Source organism: Canis lupus, chromosome 1 (genome assembly GCF_003254725.2).
Source record: "Canis lupus dingo isolate Sandy chromosome 1, ASM325472v2, whole genome shotgun sequence".
Taxonomy (NCBI): domain Eukaryota; kingdom Metazoa; phylum Chordata; class Mammalia; order Carnivora; family Canidae; genus Canis; species Canis lupus.
The window spans coordinates 26,365,292-26,387,569 of NC_064243.1; the positions used below are offsets into that span (position 1 = coordinate 26,365,292).

The 22,278-nt window shown below is 35.5% G+C and overlaps 1 protein-coding gene and 1 long non-coding RNA gene across 10 annotated transcripts in view; one reads left to right on the forward strand and one right to left on the reverse strand.

Moving 5' to 3' along the window:
- The window catches only part of EYA4 (EYA transcriptional coactivator and phosphatase 4), a 306,395-nt gene that overhangs the window by 148,951 nt on the left and 135,166 nt on the right, over nt 1-22,278 (forward strand). The gene's annotated exons all lie outside the window — the stretch shown is intronic.
- Nucleotides 7,412-22,278, reverse strand: part of LOC112644148 (uncharacterized) — a 28,721-nt gene continuing 13,854 nt past the window's right edge. Inside the window, exon 4 of the long non-coding RNA XR_004810169.2 lies at nt 7,412-7,712. This is a non-coding gene — a long non-coding RNA (uncharacterized LOC112644148). The remainder of the gene's footprint in view (nt 7,713-22,278) is intronic.

Below are 22,278 nucleotides of genomic sequence, written 5' to 3' on the forward strand. Positions count from 1 at the left end.
AAATATCTATTCTTAGAACTAATGGGTAATGGAGTAGTTTAGGAGAAATTAGTCCCAAACTTTTAATTAGAATCAGGCAGTTAAAAAATAAAAAAAAATAAAAAATAAAAAGAATCAGGCAGTTTTTCTCTCAGATATTTAGACTCAATCATTTATTTAAACCAGAATTGGGATGAAATAGTTATTTTCATTTATAATTCATGATAAACTTGAAAGCTAAATTTTAAAAAAGTTATTTTTTTTTCTGTATATTTATAGTTACACTACATGTAATGGCCCTAGCTTTTAAGTAGTCTTATTTCTCATTTTTTTCTATTTTGGCTAAACTGAGCCTTTCTGAGTGGAGATAATCCTACTTTAAGAGTTTATTGCCTATTATGAAAGAGCAGAAAAAATTAACTAGTCTTCTGTTTACATATATACTCTACCATTTTCAGTTCCTAGTAAATAAAAGGGAGGACTTTAGTAGTCTTCTAAGACCTATTTTGCAGAAATATCTGAACGTTAAGGTAGGAAAATGAATTTTATAGATGTAACTTCTTTCCAACCTAATTAAATGATAGTACCTGATCTGTCTAATATCTAATAAAATAATTTTTGAACTGAAGAAATCATTTGGAGAATTCCTAAAATACCTCCCAATGTCTTACCCTGTACATTTGACATAAATGTTGACATAAATCCACACCCCCCCCATCCATGTCATACCGAAAAATCTAAACTCTTTTCCAGTAGTTTTCAAAGGCACAGAACCCTGTTATGCAGAAGCAGCTGTTTTCTTATTAACACTTATTTCTCTTAGGATGCATTCACACAAAATGGAGCTTTTCATCACTGGGGTTGTTTGTTTTGTAAGTAAGACAAGAGTATAAGAGTCTTTCTGATAATTTTGCATGGGGCACAGATTTTGTACTATGGTAGGGCTTACTGTTATTTGATGGACAATAGTGTGTGTATGATATTTATATATTTTATATTTTTTATGTATTTATATATTTAAGACCAATAATTATATTGCACGTGTGTATGTATATATACATAATTGTGTAGATTTTCCATATATATCATTAGGCCCAGTTTGCCCGAAATATTAAGTCTTGCTACTACATGATATTTTCCTCTCAGTATGGTTTGAATAAAAGCAAATGTTAAAGGTAAAACAAACCCTGAGGTGAACCCCTGATAACTTCATTGCTTCTGTTGATTTACTGGTAACTTTATTGAAGTTCTTGCTTCAACACAGCAAAAGTCACTGGTCTGAAATTAATTTGATAGTAAGAAACCAAAATGTTTGTACCTAATCCTTTGAACAGAGCCATCTCCTTAAAGCAGAAGTAGCATAGTACACTGGAGGGTACTGGACTTGTATCAAAGAACCCGAATTTGAATTTGAATTTGAATGAATTTGAATATTATTATTGTGACCATGAGAAAATTACTAAATATCTAAATTTTCAATTATTTTTTTTCTGTGAAATCAAGATAACAACCATCTCACAGGATCAAAGGAGAGCATGAGTAGGTGATTCTAAAAAACTCTGTCTTGTTTTTGAACTGGAAAATGCATCTCTAGAGTACTTCTACATGAAACCCACAGTGGAAAGGAATCATCCATTTTCATTATTTTTTCAGATATCCTAATTTTTACCCATTTAAAGGCCAGACTTTTTTCTAGTTGGATTGTTTTGATTGAGCATTTTTCTAAAAATAATTTCACATATATTTGCTTCTTAAAATGCACAATGTGGCCTTACATTAACATATTCATTCAGTCCGTCGTTAACAAAGTTTTGTAGATGGCTATCCTATGTTGTGCACTCCACCAGGCCCTCTATATAAACTGAAGGAAAAACAGACATAGGTCCAGTTTTTGCAGTCTATGAACTAGTAGGGAGATGGACATTAGATGAAAATGCACCCACACACCTGCAGATTGTGATAAGCACTAAGAAGGAAAATGAGAGTATACTACAAGAGAGGATAGGGCAAAACTGCTTTTAGATGGAGTGATTGAAAAAGATATCTTTGAGAAAATGAAGTTTAAGCTGAGGCCTGAAGGGTAAGAGACAGCCAGTCTTACAGAATGGAGCGAGAGCACCTTGGGGCTGGAAATATGAATGAGAGGCCTTGGTAGGAGAAAGAATCTTTTTTTTTTTTTTTTTTTTTTGAGAAACTGACGGAAGTCCACGGTGGCTGGCATACAGTGTCATGGAGAAGAATTGTCAGACATAAGAATTAGGGAGACAACTGTATAGTTTACAAAGCACATTATAGAAAATAGCTTAAGGCAACCAGCTGAGATACATAAGACATTGGGTTTTTTGTTTGACAAATATAGGCACTGTGATTCTGTGATTGAAGGAGGAAGACTCACCCAAGGTTACTTTGCCAGCAGGTTAGATGAGAGCTCCAGCCTCTGACACCTAGTCCTGGGCTCTTTCTGCTGTGAAGATCTCCTTGCTGAACATTTTCATATTTTCCTGCTGCCCAAGGTCATCATTGTGCAATCATTTAATGAACTGAAACACTAAGAGGCAGTTGGAGTATGGAAGGCCAGTTGTACTTACATAAATGTCTTTTGGATTCTTACTTTGGAATCATAGTTTTCTGTTTTCTCTATTGGATTACTTTCATTTGATGTGAGCTATTCTTTTTTCCTTCCTTCCTTCCTTTTTTTTTTAAAGGAGCTGCAATGTAGAAATTAAATATTTAGTTTCTAAGGCATGTGTAAAGTAATATTTAATAGCCTCTGAGTAAGAGTCCATTGGACTGTCCTATACTAATATAATCCATGAACACAGGTGTATAAACTTTGTTATTTTTTCTGACTGTTAGGAAGCAAAGTCTGACTCTTGTTTGGCCCTTGTTTCCTGGTAGAAGTTGTGAGGTTTCAATATTAGATAATTGAGGCAGGTGGTTGGGACCAAAATTGTGTATCTTACAATATTTTGTTTAATAGACCAGGTAGTAATGTATAATTATTCCTCATTGCTGAGTTGATTTTAGTTTGGAAATATTTGCCTATAAAATAAAACTCATTCCTCTGTAGCAGAGAGTAGCATGTTTATTGCCCATTATAAAAGATTTGGGCTCCATAAGCACAGAGTTGTTTTAGCTGTAATTGCAGCCCATTGCATGTCCTGATGTCCTGGAACTGGAACCTGTAGAAATTGGAATTCAGGAACTCTATTAAGAAATGATGATATTTTGCCTTCCACTATTTCTGTGAATATAGAGTCCTTGGTATCTGACCTAGAAGTCTTGTATACTCTGCCAGCCTCTGTGAAATTGTGACAGGCTAACTTATTAGCTTGTAAATAGGGTAAAACCCCAGACCCTCCACAATTTTGGGCAGTTTTAGTGATGAGGTGGGGATGTAGATAGAGACAAGGCTTTATGAAAGAGAAAAGATAAGGACTTCATGGGCAGTCAAAGGGATTTCAGGGAAATCTATGGACATTATTAGTGAACATTTTGACCAACTTATTTGGTCAATTAGGGAAAAAACGGTCCTCCATTTTATGGCCAGTTAATGAGGATGGATTAGTGAGGTAGTTATAATGTAGGTTCAGCGTCAGTTGCTGAAAGATACCCTGCTTGTATGTCACCCTATTTGAGGCATGGGGACTTCCTCATCAATCTCAGGGGAAGCTTCAAATCCACCCCATTGTGACAAATAGTATAATGACCCATCCTGGTCTGGAGGAGGCCTCTGACCCTCTCCAGACAATAGTTTAATTCCATGGCCTAAGCATGAAATGAGGGAAATTTGAAACTATATGGGTAATAACCAAGCAAATGACTAGAACTTTGGTGGTTCACTCAAAATATGAAAGTGTGGGGTGTATAATACTTGTTTAAAATGGCAAAGCCTGGTCCATTTTATGGCCTGTCCCTCCTGCCGTCTGTCATACCAATCGTAGGTCCAGGAGGAAACAGTGGAGGGTCTTAGAGTTCTTGCAGTGGGCTGCTATAAGGAAGTTTTTCCCCCTTGGGGAGATTTCTGAGAAGCAACTTTCATGGGGTTGTACCACTTCTGGTTTCCCCATATCCCTGATATAGATACCAGGTATACTTCTTTTGAGTCCAACTGAATGCCTGGCCCATGGAGGCCTTGTGACTCTTCCATCTGATATTTACACTTTGGAGTATATCGGTTCATACTTAGTGAGTAATGGGATAAGAAGGGCCCAGCAGGCCTATATCAATGGAAATGATACGGTCAGGAATGCAACCAGCTTGATATCAGAAGCATCTTAATTTCCCTTGAAAAAATGACAGCTCTCCCTTTAGGGAAAACTTTTATCTCCTGACTCACAGAAGGTTCCTTTAAATTCCTGGGCTTTCTTGTTTGCTGATGGATTGGTGAGGTTAAAACCTTATTTGGTTAGGCTTGGGCTGCAGTGACTGTTCAGCTCACCATCAGCTATGCATAGAATGGATATTGTCTCTCTCAGTGTGCAGAATTCAAGGCAATTCTCCTAGTGCTGGCCAATATTCCTTTTGATGAATCTTGTTGCATAGTTACTGTCTCCAGGAGTGTTGTCAATGATGTATTTGTGGGGTTTGCCACTTGAAAAACTACCAACAGGCAGATTCAAAACATCCTCTGGGGATGCCTGGGTGGCTCAGTGGTTGAGCACCTGCCTTTGGCCCAGAGCATGATCCTGGAGTCCCAGGATTGAGTCCCACATCAAGCTCCCTGCATGGAGCCTGCTTCTCTCTCTGCCTATGTCTCTGCCTCTCTCTCTCTCTCTCTCTCTCTCTGTGTGTGTCTCATGTATAAATACATAAAATCTTTAAAAAAAAAAATCCTCTGGGGGGCCACAAGTGATGGAAATGGTTAAGCTGTCAGAGTCATTCATGAAGACCTTTAAGGTAAGGGCCTACTCTCTGATAAGAACCAACTGGAATCAAGCTGCTGGTTCAGTTTGCACCAGACTTTTGCCATTGCTGCCTAGATTCATTACAGTACTGAACATGCAGCAGACCCATAGCCAAAGACTGAGTAGGAGGTGAAGCACTCAGCTTCCATGTGGAGTGACTGGTGTGGAATACTGATGACTCATGCTAACAGATGACTTGTTTGTCTCAGTGAGATGGTGGGGAGACACATCTTACAGTGGTTTATCCCTGCCATTCCTGACAGATTGGGTGCATTGGACCTCCTCTTGGGATGTCGATGGTACCTCACTGCTGTGGACAGTTTTCCAGGTTATGGCTTTGCTGGTCTGTTCTAATCAGCCAACTTCAGCCACACTATCGTGGCCCTTGAAATTAATCTAGATAAGTCTGACAGTGGTGTACCTTCTATCGCAGAAACCAGGGCTGATAGGCAAGGTATCCAGTGGCCCTTCTGTGCTCCCTGTCATCCACAAGCATTTTGTATTGTTGAACATTGGAACAGCCTCCGTAAAGTCAACTCAAAAGATATATAACTCTCTGACCTTCTCTGGTCCATATATATTAGTAAAACACTTTGGTTGCTGAATCTAGCTGGTCCCAGTTTTGAATCATGTCTTGACCACTTCCTCAATTACGATAAGGATTGAAGGGGTAAAAGGTTTCAAATTTCATATTTTGAAGATTTGGGATACCATCCTGACTATCCCTAGATGATGAGTCTTTCTTTCTCCTAAGAGCTACCCCAGATCATCCTGTTTGGTCTACCCTCTGGGTGGCAGCATGGTCAAAAGGGGAAAGAGAGGATTCATATTTATATTGGTTCAGCCACTTGAAATTTCTTGTTACATTGAATCATCTTGATTATAATGATATTGATCACTTGAGCTGCTCACTGATCTTCCCTAGATACTGAAATCTCCCTTGATGACCTCTATAAGTTTTCTAAAAATAGCCTGATCCTCTTGCTCTTGACCTTTCTGGATAAAAGATATCCAGAAAGTATGGGATGATTAGAAAAGGATAAAGTAGTGACTGCTGGAACATGACATGATTTTATGGTATGGAGGAAAAGCAATGACTGAATCTGTGGATAGGAAACTTTAGACCTGGGAGGTGCAGTATTCAAAAAAACATTAATGATGTTTTTGATCTTTCATAGACATTCTTGGAACCTTCTTCTTGAAGGAAACTGCCCTAGTGTGGCTCTCTCATACTGTTAGAAGCACCCTAAATTTAAGTGACTTTTGGCTCTGCTATCCCCTGCTAGATGGCTCTGACGTGGTTTGAGTACCATTTGCCCTTACTTGACCAAGGAGTCTTATGGACAACAGAAGAAGGTGGCTCAGCCCCTCCACCCCTCATGCAAAAAATGTATGAACACATTTAGATGCCATCCCCATCTTTTCCATAGCTATTATTCATTCCATGTGACAAATAAATGCCACCGGTTAGTGGTGTGGACAAATAGAGATTGAACTGACTCATTGCCAAAACTGAACTCAGTTATTGGAACTGAACTGGGAATCTTAAGACCTAGAATCCACATTAGAGGCACCATCCACATATATCTCACCAACTGATATGGATCCTACTTGTGGGGTGCTAAATGTTATAAAAAACACTTTCTTTCTGGGGGCTTTATGTACATCTTATAGCTGTACTTGTTTGGAAGACTTTTATGTTAGGGATGTTATGAGAGACATTCAAGTATTTAAGGATTGTAGATCATATACTTGCCAGATGTGGAGCTCTATCCAAAATGAAGCTACTCTTGTTCACTCAGGGAAGTTTTATGGAGGGGTAACTGACTCATTATTTATGTGTGCCCTGTGGACTGTTACCTCTGTCTCCATTTAGAAAAGGTGGTATGAAACTTGTTCCTGATTTTAGCTGAAGTGATCAGTAATACCATCTTGATCCTGGTGGTATTCAGCCCAGGCTCAAATCACTGGCCAGGGTTGTTAAGGATGTTAAGAATTGCCCCAGAGTTCCTATTGTAGGGCTCCTTGATATCTGAAAACTAGGTGGAAAGGTCACTACAGAAACTTAAGGGTAAAGCCACTTGGCTTTCTTAAAGGTTGACTTTAATAGTTTATGAGATTTATTCAGTTGATTTGGCCTAGTACTCTAGGGGACAAGGTTGAGGTTAATTCTTCAGGTTGGTCTAATTCTGCTGCATAGATGAATTTAGATACAGAATTTGAGGAAAAGGAGGACCCAGTGACTCTAGTTTCTGGCTTTATTTATATGGAGAATATTGGACAATAAAGATAGGATTGGTGGAGTAGTAAAGAGCCTTAGCGGGGATCCCTGGGTGGCGCAGCGGTTTGGCGTCTGCCTTTGGCCCAGGGCGCGATCCTGGAGACCCGGGATCGAATCCCACGTCGGGCTCCCGGTGCATGGAGCCTGCTTCTCCCTCTGCCTATGTCTCTGCCTCTCTCTCTCTCTGTGACTATCATAAATAAAAAAAAAAAAAAAATTTAAAAAAAAAAAAAAAAAAAAAAAGCCTTAGCATTAGACATATTAAAGTTTGATAAGGCTGTGAGATATTTATATAGAAATACACATTGGAGAATGCAAGAGTTTGGAACCCAGTTGATGGATCTCAGGAGGTGATGAAAATTTGGAAATCTACAGCATACAGATGGCATTTAAGACTTGAAAACACATGAGTTATCTAGGGAGGAAGTACAGAATTTGAGCGGTTTAGGGATATTCAAGCATTTTGCCAGCCCCCACCTCCATTTGACCACCTTCACTTCTCCAGATTGCCCGCTTGGTTCCTGAATATCCTTGAGTTTGACAGCCTTAACAGAAAAAGAAGGAAGTATAATCAAATGGCAAATATAATTACTGCATTGATTACTATATAGTATTTGTTCTATGATGGCATGGGCATAATTTGCAAAATGTTTATTTTAAAATAGGCTCTTAGGTATTGGTTTTTGTATTCTAATATAGATACCACATCAGTAACCTAGCTAAGGAGGTGGTTATAATTTGTGGTAGCTGTTTAGTTTTGATTCCATATGGGCTTTTCCAAACTAGCAATTTGAGAATTTATTGTACCTACAGACATTTTAAATTGTTTTTCTCTCCCTTCTCTATGATTTTTCGGTTGTCAGAATTATGTGATTGTACTTTTGGTTCTCTTTTGTTTTCCCATGTTGGCTCTGTTTTATCTCTTGATTTTAATATCTTTCCTTGACACTTCTTACAAAGTTATCTTAATGTTGAATCGGACATTAATGAAAAGTGGCAAGAAATGCTATGAAAGAACCTGGAGGTATTTTATAACTTTGGAGAGGGTGGGTACTTGATAGATTACTTGACAACATACAAAAATAATGATGCCATGTAGTGGGGAAAAAAGGAAGAACAAAGAGCCCAAAAGCATCTACCTTGTGTTATGATTTTATGGAGAGTGGGTATTCAGGATAAATGTGAAGGATGCACTTGTAAACAGCAGTACCTGATTTTTTTTTTTTTTATTATTTAAAAAAAGAATTATGTGAGGGGCACCTGGGTGACTCAGTTGGTTGAGCATCTAACTCTTAATTTTGGCTTAGGTTACAATTTCAGGGTCATGGGATTGAGCCCTCCATCAGCTCTCCACTTGTCTGGGAGTCCATCCACTGGAGAATCTCTCTCTTCCTCCCACCTTCTGCCCCTCATTGTACTCCCCCCGCCTCCCGCTGCGTGCGCTCTCTCTCTCTCTCTCTCTCAAATAAACCTTTTAAAAATGATGTGATTTCTACTAAACCTTTGAGTTGTTGTTAAGATTGAGTAAACTTCATCTCATTTCACATATTACCTTGGGGGATATTCACACATTTGACAAATACCAGTGCAACAACAGCACGATGCAAGCCACTGCTGGGATACATCGGCTACCAGCGGTTCATAAGAGTTTCACTTCTATCAGAATGTGGGGCAGGTCCTCACTGACTGCACTTAAATCATGGAAAGGGAGTGTTTTGATGTCAAAGTGCCATTTTCAGTAGTTTAGAATAAGAGGGAAATCAAGCATTTACCCTTAACAAGCCTCTACTGGCTTTCAAAGATATCTAGTTCCTTTGATTTTGGCTATTTTATTAACTCAGTTGTACTAACAGGCTACTTCATATAATTGGCATTGATTGACAACTGTCTGCTTGATTTTAAGAGTGGGTGATGGAAAAAATTGTGGTTAAATGAAATATATTTGATAGGTAAAGTCTCAAAAATATATGGTTGCATTGAAAAAATAAAGTTCCATTGACACTTAGAGATGGAAATCTTAGTTCCACAGGAGGAGAAAGGGATACCTAGAAGGGAAAGTTTATTGGGGTCCCTGGGTGGTTCAGTCCTTTGAACATCTGACTCTTGATTTTGGCTTGGGTTGTGATCTCAAGGTTCTTGGATGGAGCTATGAGTTGGGCTCAGTATTCAGCAGGGGATCTGCTTGAGATACTCTCCCTTTCCTTCTGCTCCCCTCTTCCTGTGCACTCTCTCTCTCATTCTCTCTCTCTCAAATAAATAAATAAATCTTAAAAAAAAAAAAAAGAAGAAAGGAAGAACAGTTTATCTATTTGTTCCAGTTCATGTAATTAGTTGGTAGCAGTACCTCAGGGCTGGAAGAGCCCCTCAACAATCTGTTCATAAATATTATTTTAAAAAAATCAATGTAATTTTCTTCCTTAGTTTAAACAATGTAAAATAATGGTACAACAATTACTTTTATGATTTTAGGAACACCTTAATGACCTAATGTCAGCTGAGGTAAAGGTTATATTTTTCATCAGAAAGATTGTAGTTCTTGGTTCTCTTAAAGAGTTTTAACTACAAATGACATTTGTTTTCATGCTCATAGGGAACTAGTTCCCTTATTTATAAAGTTTTCATCACACTGTGCTCACTGACTCTCTTCCTCACTGCTCCCCATGCCCAGATTGGGAAAGATTACCTCTAGCCAGTCTTTAATTCATGAACTGGGCAGCCTGGGTGGCTCAGCAGTTTAGCGCCACCTTCAGCCCAGGGTGTGATCATGGAGATCTGGGATCGAGTCCCACATCATCCTGCATGGAGCCTGCTTCTCCCTCTACCTGTGTCTCTGCCTCTCTCTCTCTCTCTGTGTCTCTCATGAATAAATAAGTAAAATCTTTAAAAAAAAATTCAAAAACTTACTTTGTCCTCCTCAGGGTTTTGATAGTACAGTTCATTGGGTCTCTATTGTAACAAGAATGGACACAGATTTTGCTTCAATGAATGTTTCTTGAGCTCTTCCAAGTTTAGAAAATATTGAATGACCTACAGTCCCTTAAGAAAGTAGCCATTTCATAAGTATAGCTTTTTGAAATTAAAAACTCTAATTTATACCATAGTCCTCTAGAATCTAGAATTACTTAAGCTTTGGCTGCAAAGATGACAATTTTTAGTGGTCCAACCATACTAGGAACAAAGAACTGAATCTGTCAAAATGAGGTCTCTAAAATAATTGATCAGTACATTTTATTAACTCTAATAGAGCCAGTCAACTCTCTGTCAAGAAAGCATTGTGGCATCAAAACCTGGGCTGAACAGGTGCTGCAGGTGGATTGTTTACACTTATCAAGTGTCTCAGCTACAGCAGCATGAGAGCTGGCTCTATGGGAAGACAGCGCCGTCTTCAGTTCCCCAGGGCACTGGGGTTTCTGCAGAGCTGCCTAAACCCGAAGTAGGTGATGGCTTTTTACTCAATTCCTCCCTTGAAAATGAAAACTACTCCAAAACAAACGTGCTACATATCACTTAGATTGAGCTGTTTACTCATTGGCTATCGGCCTTTCTTTTGAAAGCTTTGCCTCACTGTGGCATTTAGAGCCACATTGTATAAAGATCAAGAAAAATGGAAGAAATCATCCCAGAATTATGTAGACAAATTGGAGGCAGTAATTCCCCTAATGCCTATAAATGCTACATTGAAATATTGTACAAGGAACTTATCAAATGAGCATAGTCTTTTGAGGTCTATGGGGCATATTTTTAAAGGGCGAAGGGATGAAAGTTCATATCATTTTCTCTAAAGAAAACAATTTTTTTTTTTTAATAAATGAGAAAGAAAAGGAACTTCAGTTCCAGAGAATGGACTTAATTTGCATTACCCTTATCTCTTGAATTTAGCTCTTTGTTTTCATTATATTAGAATTTAATATATCTCTCTTCTTCCTTTGTAAACATAAAAGGCTTTGTGTTAGAAAACATTTTACATAAAATGATAACTTCTGTGCAAATATAATTGTGATCATCCCCTTCCTCTACCTCAAAGATACATAAAAAATGAATTAAATAAAAATGCTTGTGATTATCTTCCCATTTTGTCAGCATATGTGTGTGTGCTCAAGGGAAGGAGAAAATGTTGGACTTAATGGAGAAATGTAATAATGAAAGTAAAAATTTACAGGACTTTTTCCTCGACTGAAAAACAAAACAAAACCCAAAGGGAACAAAAACCAAAATGCTGGTTTGGGACAAGTAACAATTTCATGAATCTTTATTTAAATGAGTATCAATCCTTAACTGGTCAAGAGGTATTTCTTCTACAGAGATGTTTTGCTTTAAGAGAAATTAAAATTTGATTTTAGAAAATTTAATTCAGGGATTTCACTCTTTGAATAGCTATACCAGTGAGTTGTGAGGACAGTAGGTTAGTAACCTAGAAATCAGGATAAATGCAGTATGTTTCATGTGTGCCCACTGAAAGACAGTTACTGTCCATGGGAGTGACCTCGGATGGCAAGTCATCTTACTATAAACAGAAGGGCGTGGAGAGACATTGGCTGGAGCTAAGAGTGTTTACTCTCCAGGTGTCCTCCTAGTTAACCTAAATAACTACACTGCTCCTGGAGCCTGAGGGTTCCTGCCAGAGCACAGTGTTTTTAAGGCTATTGATGTTGGTTAGAGACTATAAACCTTTCAGAGTATTGTCTAATACTCGAACCGGGTTTTATTCTACTCACACTGGAGAGTGGAAATTATTGGCTGTTGAATTTCACACACACACACTTATGCACACACAAAACTTCCAAATAAAACTGTAATTAGTTTCAGGTTTTGGGGACTTTAAATGAGGTAAGTTGTATTTAGCTTTTGATTGAAACATTATAATAATTACTATATTACATGATAAGTCATACGTTTAAATATAGGCAGTTCAATCTCAGAGAAAAATGTTAGTTAAAATAATTTGGATTTTTCACAGTTTTAGCATAAGGATGATAGAAGAAATATGTACATAAAATTGAGCAAGTGGGTCAATATGGAGAAAACACCCAAATTGACTGTAGGATTTAAAAAAATTAACACTATTTAAATGAAAGACTCATTTCTGGATACTTTTTGCTTTGAAATATTGTGCTGAATTTGGACTTTTCATTAGATTTAAAATGTAGTCGTCTCTATGATGACTATATTTTTTTAAGAGAACAAATATTTCCCTATTTTTATGGGAGTTTTTTTCTAAAATGTTAATAGTAAAATCAAGTTTAACTTCTTTAAAAAATCTTAACTTTCTGATTGGTTTTACCTTCATTTGGATGTCCGGTTGAGTGGTACTTTGGTTTAGAACCTTGATGTGGAAGCCTTTAATATGTTTTGGTTTAGATTATTTAAATATATTTTTGTATCTTTGAATCTCATGAAGAAAGAGTGTGAATTGCTGTTTTGCTGCATCAAGGGGCTAAGATGCAGTAAATTGTCAAAATCATTTCAGTATCTAAAAGATTTCTTTCATCTAAGATGACTAAGGAAAGCTTTGTTCTCAATACTGTTTTATTATTCTTGTGAGAAAAACACAAATCAGGAGGAGAAAATATCCTCTAATCCTAAGTGTCTGTGACCACTGATTTATTGCCACAGTGAGATTGTTTAGGGAACCTATTTGAAGAGAGAGAGGTTGAATTATCACAGCCAATAAGTTTTCCAGTTTGGGTTCCAGGGTCTACTGAGCATCAGTCGGCACTCTCTGGTTTCCTGCTCTGTTCCTGGATTGCAATTAGGATTTTCTGAAATCCTGTCTAATTGAACAGTGATGTTGCACTACCTTATTTTGCTTTCGGAGATCTTGTTTTTTCACCAAAAATTTTCCAAACTACTAAAATATTACTTATCAAAACCGGCAATGATCTATAATGCTTTGTGTTATAACTTCTTAGGAAGAGGAAGAGGGAGGCAAGGGGGGAAGAGGGGAGAGCGAGAGAGGAAGAGAGGGAGGCTAGGAGGGAGGAAGGAAAAGGAAAACATAAAAGTCAATTTTACAAATCTCTACTTTGATTTTTCTCTTTCTTCCCCTAAGTTCTTAAAAATTACTGTTAGAATTTTCAAAATTGTATGATCTGACTTTTCAAGCTTGCAGCCACCCGCAGAAGGAAGCTGGTTGTGTGTGTCTGGGGGCAGTCTTAAATTTTGCTTTGGGGAAATGGTGCAGCCAATTTTGAAGGTAATGCAGCTGTTGAAGAAATACAAAAGCCAGATGACTTCATAAGTGTGTATTGAGAAAACCAAGATAAATTGTCCTTAGAACCTGCTCTCACAAAGCCATTTTAATTGAGGCCAAAGAGGAAAAAATGGTAAGTATATTTCAATTATTTATTAGGTTTACCTAGAATGAGACCTTCACTACAGATAGACCTAATCTATGATTCCTTTACTCTTTAACCTTTGAGTTTAGCCACTATGTGGATCCATTTTGCTTCGAGACTGCAGAGGGTACTCTATTCCTTATGGTAGATAAAGATTTAGGGCCACAAGCCTATGAAATTACTTGAATAAATCTCACTTCTTGTAGGGAATCAAGTTCTACATTTAAAAGAGGCTTATAATAAATTGCTTAGTTTTTACTTGAACTTATACAGTTAATAGGAAAATTTCTTCTTATTACATATTTGTATGTGTGAAATGTTTTATGTGAAACTTTTATCATATGCTCTTAGCTTTCGAGTAATAAGAAATGTTAATGTAATTTAATTTAATTTGTTAGAAAAGAGACAGCTGGGTGGCTCAGCAGTTGAGAGTCTGCCTTCAGCTCAGGGTGTGATCCTGGTCCCGGGACTCAGTCCCACATAGGACTCCTTGTGCCGGAGCCTGCTTCTCCTTCTGCCTGTGTCTCTGCCTCTCTCTGTGTCTTCATGAATAAAGAAATAAAATCTTTAATAATAATAATAATTTGTTAGAAAATCTACTCAGAATCTATAATTTGTGTTTCTTAGTGTGTAAAATATGTCACAATGTGTTTTATTAACTCGGCTAATGAGGAATTTCATTTTAGGATGAAAATCTAAGGAAAGGTGATTTATAAGGTTTTTATAACAATGGTTCGCAAGATGGATTTAATATAAAACTATATTTTAAAGCTGAAAAATGTTGCTAAAAATTGTAAAATATATATGATTAAAATAAATAGTGCTACAAATATATATATTTTTTACTATTGTATATAGTTTAGTTTAAAAAATGATGCCAACACCCCAGGATTTCCTCTTTATAAAAGTTGTCATTTAAATGGGAGATCAATAATTTAAAATTTACAAAATTAGAAAATACAGCTCTGTGTATACTTTTTAAAAATCAATATAAAAGTACCAGAAGTATTTATATCAGATATAAATAATCTTCAGATTAATCTATAGATGTATGCCAGAAGTATTTACATCATATGCCCAATTTAAAATTACCTCTAACATTTTATTGTTTACATTCTATCAATTTGTTTCTAAAGTCAAAGGATTTCTCAATTTTCCTTAAGTTACTATGATACCTTTGGACACATTAGGAGAGTTTTTATATATTAACTGAAAATATCTTTTAGAGTTTATATATATGTTTCAAACTAAGATTTTACCAGAAGCTTTTACTAAAATTATTACATATAAATTATATAAATACACATTAATAAACCAGATTATCTCTATATTAGTTATCATTCAAATTGAAAAGGTCAGTTATCAGTTATACCTAATAGACAAACAATGTTAGGTACACCAGAGCATGTTACACTATGATTAATGTTTATGCTGCAAAACAAATGATTGCTAATCTTTGCCTGTGGCTAAATTCTTTTGAAGTCTTATGGCTAAGATGAGCTGAATTTGTTAAGTGGAAGAAGGCTGCATTGTCTGGGGACCTGTTGTGCTTGGCAGATCATGATAAATGGGGAAATTTTTCTTAACCTTGTGGCCAAAACATTCCAATATCTAAAAAAAGGGAGGAGGGAACCCCACAAAGATAAAGAAGGTGTTGCCAAAAACATTAGCAAGACTTGTCTATTTAGGGGAATAAGATCAATTCTTAAGATTATTTTAAAGCATTATTTGTGTGAATTCATAAATTTTCACTTGGATGGAGGGAAATCTAAAGCTAAAAGATTTTTATATTTAATATTGGTGGAATTATTCTTTCCTGGTTCATTGAGAAAATGTATAGAAGAGTCAGCAATGTGAATTTAATTGCAGTAGCTTCTACCAAATTAACATTATGCTCATTAAGAACTAGTTTTTTGTTTAGAATTGAATATTCCATTTTGCTTTTTTGATGTGTTAATACTGTCTCCTTGTGACACCCAAGACTGCAAAGAAACATATAAACATAATGTAGAAAGGAGACCAAGATCTAAGGTTAATATCTCTTAGGTGTTTATAGCACACATTTGTGAGACAAAAAAAAAAAAAAAAAAAAGAAATCCTTTTAAGACTTATCTGTCATATTTAGGTAGAGTATCATGGATGAACAATCTAGTCTCGTTTCCAAACATGAAGGGAAAAAGAAAACCTTTCATATGTGCTGTAACATGATATGTTAGGGCATCTTATGGTTCCTTTTGTGGCATTTTAAGTACTCTGTTACCTTTGATATAGTCCCTGTTGGGTAATAATGAAAAAACATACCATTAGAAGGAGTTTGAAATTTTTCTGGATATTTCATATAGTGTATGTGGAGTTTATGGCAGGTGACAAAGGACTATGGCATAATTAAGGAGAAAATGTGCTTCCAAATTCTAAGAGCTTATAAGATTTGACATTTGATTTAAAACTTATATGCTGTACATATATAATTATGCTTTACTTCCCTGAGTCATTGTTACTAAATTGTGCTTTAGATATATCCAACCTTGCAATGAACTCTCAAATAATGTGAAAACTGTTGTGACAGTTGTAGTTGATGAAGAGTTATAGCCTATAGGATTTTTTACTTTTAAAATATAATTCCTCCCCCGGGGGTGATTTTATATAACCTCCCTCCCCCAAACCTGGTCCTGGAAGGCCCCCTGCTTTCAAGGCCAGAAATCAAGCAAGATCTTGTCCATGACAGTCCAGTACTAGAGGGTAAAAATAATTTCTACTTCAGGTTTTTAGTGGTGGATTTTTACTTATTAACGCTCTAACCCTACTATTCTTAGTATACATGTTTATTTTGTTTACTGTTGCAGTTAAAAATGGAGTATGCAATTATATCTTTGTATTTTATCTATGTATAGCAATTAAAGGATATGGCAATTTTTCTTTGAACTAAAGTGGATGCAGATTTCCAGTTATGTTGTAGAGTTCTCTCACTTTTATAATAAATAAATAGCTTGGGCTTTGGAAAAATGATCCTTGGTGTTGCAGAGGAGAAGCTTGCGGAAGCAATGTTACAGAGGTTGAAAAGGGATATGCTAAGAGAAGAGTAAAAAAATATTATGAACTCCATGAGAAGGATTTCAGAAATGTATGCATCTTAGAGATGCTTTCTTAGAGAGTTTTTCAGAAAGAATGACACTTTATAAAAGTAGATTTAGATTATTTATTAATTAGATTTTTATAAAGTCTGTTCCCAAGACCTTAATTTTTTGACTACCATTTGGCAGAATGGCATTTTATTTTATGTTATTTATATTATATTATTTTATTTTGAAAAGACTCTCAGTTTGTATGGGTATATTAAAACAGTGGTATATATTTTTTTAATTTACAAATTTACATGACAACCTTTGTGTTCCAAAAATGTTTTTATGCGTCGTTTTTAGAAATTAAAAAATGAACTGTAACATAGAAAAATGTAAAATAGGTCTTGTTGAGCAATGTGGAGACATTTTTGTTGAAGCTGATTTAGATGGTGTCTAAGTTTGTATTTGTATGGGACTACTAGCAGAATAGCAATTCTATGCTGATCTTTTCAACAAACTATAATTACTTGGTTACATAAATAATCATAGATTATGTCATTAAAGTGTATATCCTGTACTAAGTTCTAGAGTGGTATTAACCTGTGAATATTAAATTTACAAAATGTAGGTATATTCTATTTGACTAATCCAAGTAAATAAATACCTAAAATAATTTTTGGTAAAAGCCTCCATATTTTGTTGAATACTCCAACTATTATTATTTTGGCTCAATTAAAAAAAATATTTATTTATTCATGAGCGACACAGAGAAAGAGGCAGAGACACAGGCAGAGGGAGGAGAAGCAGGCCCCCCTCAGGGGCCCCGATGTGGGATTCAATCCCTGAACTCCATTCCAGGATCATGCCCTGAGCCAAAAGCAGAGCTTAACCACTGAGCCATCCAGGCATCCCAATTTTGGCTCAATTTTTAAAAATTAATTCATATACTTTTATATTTTGTTAGTTATGTTACTACATGCATTCTGAAGTAAAATTTAAAAAAGCATATTTTAATTCATATTTATTTAATGCTACTAACTTGAAAACAAGATGATTTGAGGAAGCCCATGAAAATTATCAGCTATTTCAACTAATTGAAAAAAATTAAATGTTTTAAAGAGGTCATCTAATTAAAATGTATTTTTAATGAGAGCATAAGTTACATTCCAAGAATACAGCTGAAATAATTTTAAGAAATACGTTTTCATTCCATTGTGTAATTTGGAATTCAGATATGACTAACTTCTAAGTATTTGGAAATATGAAAAATGTAATAACAAAGGATATTTCAGGAAGTCTGTTATTTTCACTAAGTCAGAACTTAAGGTAACTGAAGTTAGATACCTATTCTGCTTTATTGGACAATTATTTAACACATTTATCCAATCCAGTCATAAAATACATTTTATAATATGTATATTAAGACAAGACACTGGGCACTGATACATTATAGTAATTGTATATATATTGTTTATTCAGTCAGATTTGCATTTTAGAGCATTTTATTTGAGATACAACCAAAGTTGGCAACCTAAATTTTGTTGTTGACTTATGTCACTTTCTGTGTTTACAAAGAATTTTCCATGCACTTTCTGTGTTTACAAAGAATTTTCCATGCAATAATCCATAAAATAATTTGCATTTGGAGGACAAATTTTATTTTTATGTCTTTTTATTTCTTTTTTCCTTAAACATACTGCATTCAAATCTAATTTACAGGGATCACTAGGTGGCACAGCGGTTTAACGCCTGCCTTTGGCCCAGGGCGCGATCCTGGAGACCTGGGATCGAATCCCACATCGGGCTCCCGGTGCATGGAGCCTGCTTCTCCCTCTGCCTATGTCTCTGCCTCTCTCTCTCTCTCTCTCTCACTCTCTCTGTGACTATCATAAATAAATAAAAATTAAAAAAAAAATCACATATCAAAAAAAAATCTAATTTACATTATATTTCCTACACAGGTTAGTGAAGAAATAAATATTGTCTTACACACCATCCATAAAGATACATATAATGATTTATTCATTATATCAGCAAACTTTCATCTTTGAAGTTTTCACCTTGGGTTTATAGTTGCAGAATTAATTATTATCACTGTATAGTATATTCTAAGACTTAATCACTAAAGTTCATTTCAAAACAAAATGAAGTTACAAAAGAAGTCATTTTAAAATATCATCTATTATTCTATCCTTTATTTTTTAAATTATCTTTAATATTTTACAATTATAAACAACTAGATTAAGTAGAAAATAATTGGGATAATTGGCTCCAGCTTTTTTAGAAGACAGTGAATGAGATAAAAGAAAATTGTTCTTCCTTGCAATTTTTTTAAATGAGTTAATTCTGTTTTTCCTGAGAAAATTGTAAGTTTCTCAAAGGATGTAGTGATTAGAATATATGAAAAATTTTAAGGTTTTTTTATATATGAATATAATAGTCATAATGAAAAAATTCTAGAGATGATATATTCTGCATATATTTTCCAGACATTAAAATTATTGATTACTCTCAATACTAAATCCCACATTCTTTACAATTCATTTATTAATTTTTTTAAGATTGTATTTATTTATTCATGAGAGACACAGAGAGAGGCAGAGACACAGGCAGAGGGAGAAGCAGGCTCCCTGTGGCTCCTGCGATCCCAGGACCCCAGGATCATGACCTGAGCCAAAGGAGATGCTCAACCACTAAGCCACCTTGGCACCCCTACAATTCATTTAAAAAGAATAGTTTACATTACTAACATACAAACAGCCTAAAAAACTGGAAGAATGAATGGTATTATGAAATTAGAACTACTTTTATAATTGTCTAACTATTGCAATATTATTGAGCAGTGTTCTCTACCCCTTTGTTCTGCTTTCTCTTGGAACTTATTGTTGACATATTCTTTGTTTGCTGTTTACAGATTTATTGCATATCTTCTCCACTAGGATGCAAGATCCATGCAGGCAGGCTTTTGTTTGTCTAAGTCAACTTTGTTCAACAGAAATAGTGTGTAAGCCACATGTGTATTTTAAGTTTTTTAGTAGCTGCCTAAGAAAAATAAAAGCAGGAAATTATTTTATTAATCCAGTATATTTCATTTCTCAATATAAAAAATACTGAGATATTTACATTTTATTCATGTAAAATATCTCCATTTTTTTCATTTCTTTGAAATCCTTTGTGCCTTTTGCACTTATAGCACACCTCAGTTTAGACTAGCTGCATTCCAAGTTTTAAATGACCAAATGTGGCTAGTGGCTACTCTGTTGGACTCCTCAGGTCTGGTTCTTTCCATGCCTAGAATGATACCCAGTGCACTCAATAAAGATCTGTTGAATGAGCCACTCGTGATATTTCAGACATAAAACACCAACAAAATAACAGAAGTTGTTTTTCATGGTAGACTTTTTTTAGAGTTGTTGTAGTGTTGGCAGCAGCATCAAATGCTAGAGATATTTGGATAATTTCTTTTTGCATATATGGACTTTAAATGTTAGTGCTTGATAAAGATAGGTTACTTCAGTAGCCCAATTTAAAAGATTACTTAAATTGTTGATGTGTTACAAGAAGTAACTAGTAGGTTCTTTAAAATTTTTCCCATGGGATGTTTTAACTCTTAGTTTTAAAAAACATACAAAAGCAACTGGCAGATCTAACAGAGAGAGAGAGAGAGAGACTTGATATATAGTATTCAATCAGTTCTGATTCCATCCCTGTCAGTGTAGCTGTAGGACATTGGGCAAGTTGTTTAAACCTCTTTGAGCTCTAGTTTTTAAATAGTATAGCAGGATTTCATCCATCATACCTGTCTTCATAGAGTAAATGAGATTACATATGTACATAGTCCAGCACAGTGAGTGGAAAAAAATAATTGCTTAATAAATGGCAACAATTATCATTAATATAGTAAAAATTCAACTTGCAAATAGGACATTTTAATCTTAAGTTTAAACATTTTAGGTTGTATATTTATGAATTTTAGGTTCTTAATGTACTGGTTAAAATACCTTTATAAATGTGGATCTGAAGTTTCCTACACAACTTGCTTATAGATTAATCTTCCTGGTTCTCAGTATTCTCATCTATGAATTGGGTAAAAATAGTTTCTACTTAAGCTTTGTGCCTGGCATCTCATAAACACTTAAAACTTTTAGCTATCATTCATTCATTCATTCCAAAAATTCAGTGATTTGATATTTTTATGTTAATTACATACTGAATAATTTTTTTAAACATATAATTTGTTTTCATTTCACTTTGATTTTGCATGTAGTTTTATGTTAAGTAGAGTAAAAAAATCACATTAGTGCAGCCTGTTGACTGCATTTAACACTTTTCATCCTTTACCTCTTGGCATATTTTTTGCCCACCTCCTAGTGTGTCTTAGGAAAGCCAGGATTTGGATTTAAATTATGGGCATGAATATCTGCCTCATTTCTTGGCCTGCTTGTTTTGCCTTTTTTCAAAAACAAATTCAAAACTAAATTGGTGATCACTGAAGACAGAAGGTTCTATAGGTTTTGTAAGCATATACTTTCTCCGATAGCATATATACTTCATCAGCCATGATTTAATGAAGTGTTGTTGATCTCTCAGATGGGAGTGTGTGTTCAAATTTAGGTAAAACTGTCCATCTGCCTTCTAGTTCTGTGATCAAGACACAATAAACATACACGTTTCTCAATGATTCATTTAACTTTTTCTCCATCAGTTCAGAAATAAGATAGGGTTTTTTGAAGTATTTTAAGGAAGTTATAAGTTAACATCTTTTTTGGTCTTTGGTATTACCAAATTTTCTTTCCAAGGGCAGATTAAAAGATCAGATCATATTCATCTTTATGTTTTGCTTCAGTTAGTAGCTTATTCTGTCAATTACATTTTAGGAATATCTGTCAAAAACATCCTCTCACCTCTGTCCTCAAGGCTCTTGTCATAATTTAGGTCATCACCATTGGTCACCAATGGATTGAATGTGATTCACTTAGTAAGCTAAGTGAAGTGTCTGAATCCATTGGGGTGCCATATCAAAGCACCACAGACTGGATATATTATAAACAATATAAATTTATTTCTGATGGTTCTGGTTGCTGGAAGTCCAAGATCAAGGCACTAGCATGGTCGTGCAGTGAGAGCCTTGCTTCCTGGATCATAGCCAATGCCTTCTTGCTGTGTTCTGACGTGGTTGAAAGGCTAGGGAGCTCTGTGGGGTCTCTTTCACAAAAGCATCAATCCCATTCATAAAGGCTCCACCCTGATGACCTAGGCACCTGCCAGAGACCCCACTTCATAATCTCTGGGGGTTGGGATTTCAACATATGCCTTCTGGGAGGAAACAAACATTCAGATCATAACAGAGAATATCTACTCAAGGCTAAGGAAGTAGTGATATGCAAGATCAGTGCAAACTTCATGGAGCTGCTTTCATGGAGCTTAACGTCTCTCTCCTGTTGCATTAGACTCTGCAGCCTTCACCTCGTCCCCCTTCCACACTATCTTTTAGATCATCTCTACCGAGGCTGTCTCTTAAAACTTTTCAATGGTCTTGATTGCCCAAAGATTAAATTCTGAATTCTTTGTCATATATAAGGTATTCTTAATAATAGGATTCTGCCGGCAAATCTCATGGTATTGAAATGCCTTTCTCTAAATCTAGTCTTTGAAGACTTTATTTTTGAAGACTCAGTTGAGAGGTCACTTCCTTTGTGGCTCTCCTCATTTTCCTT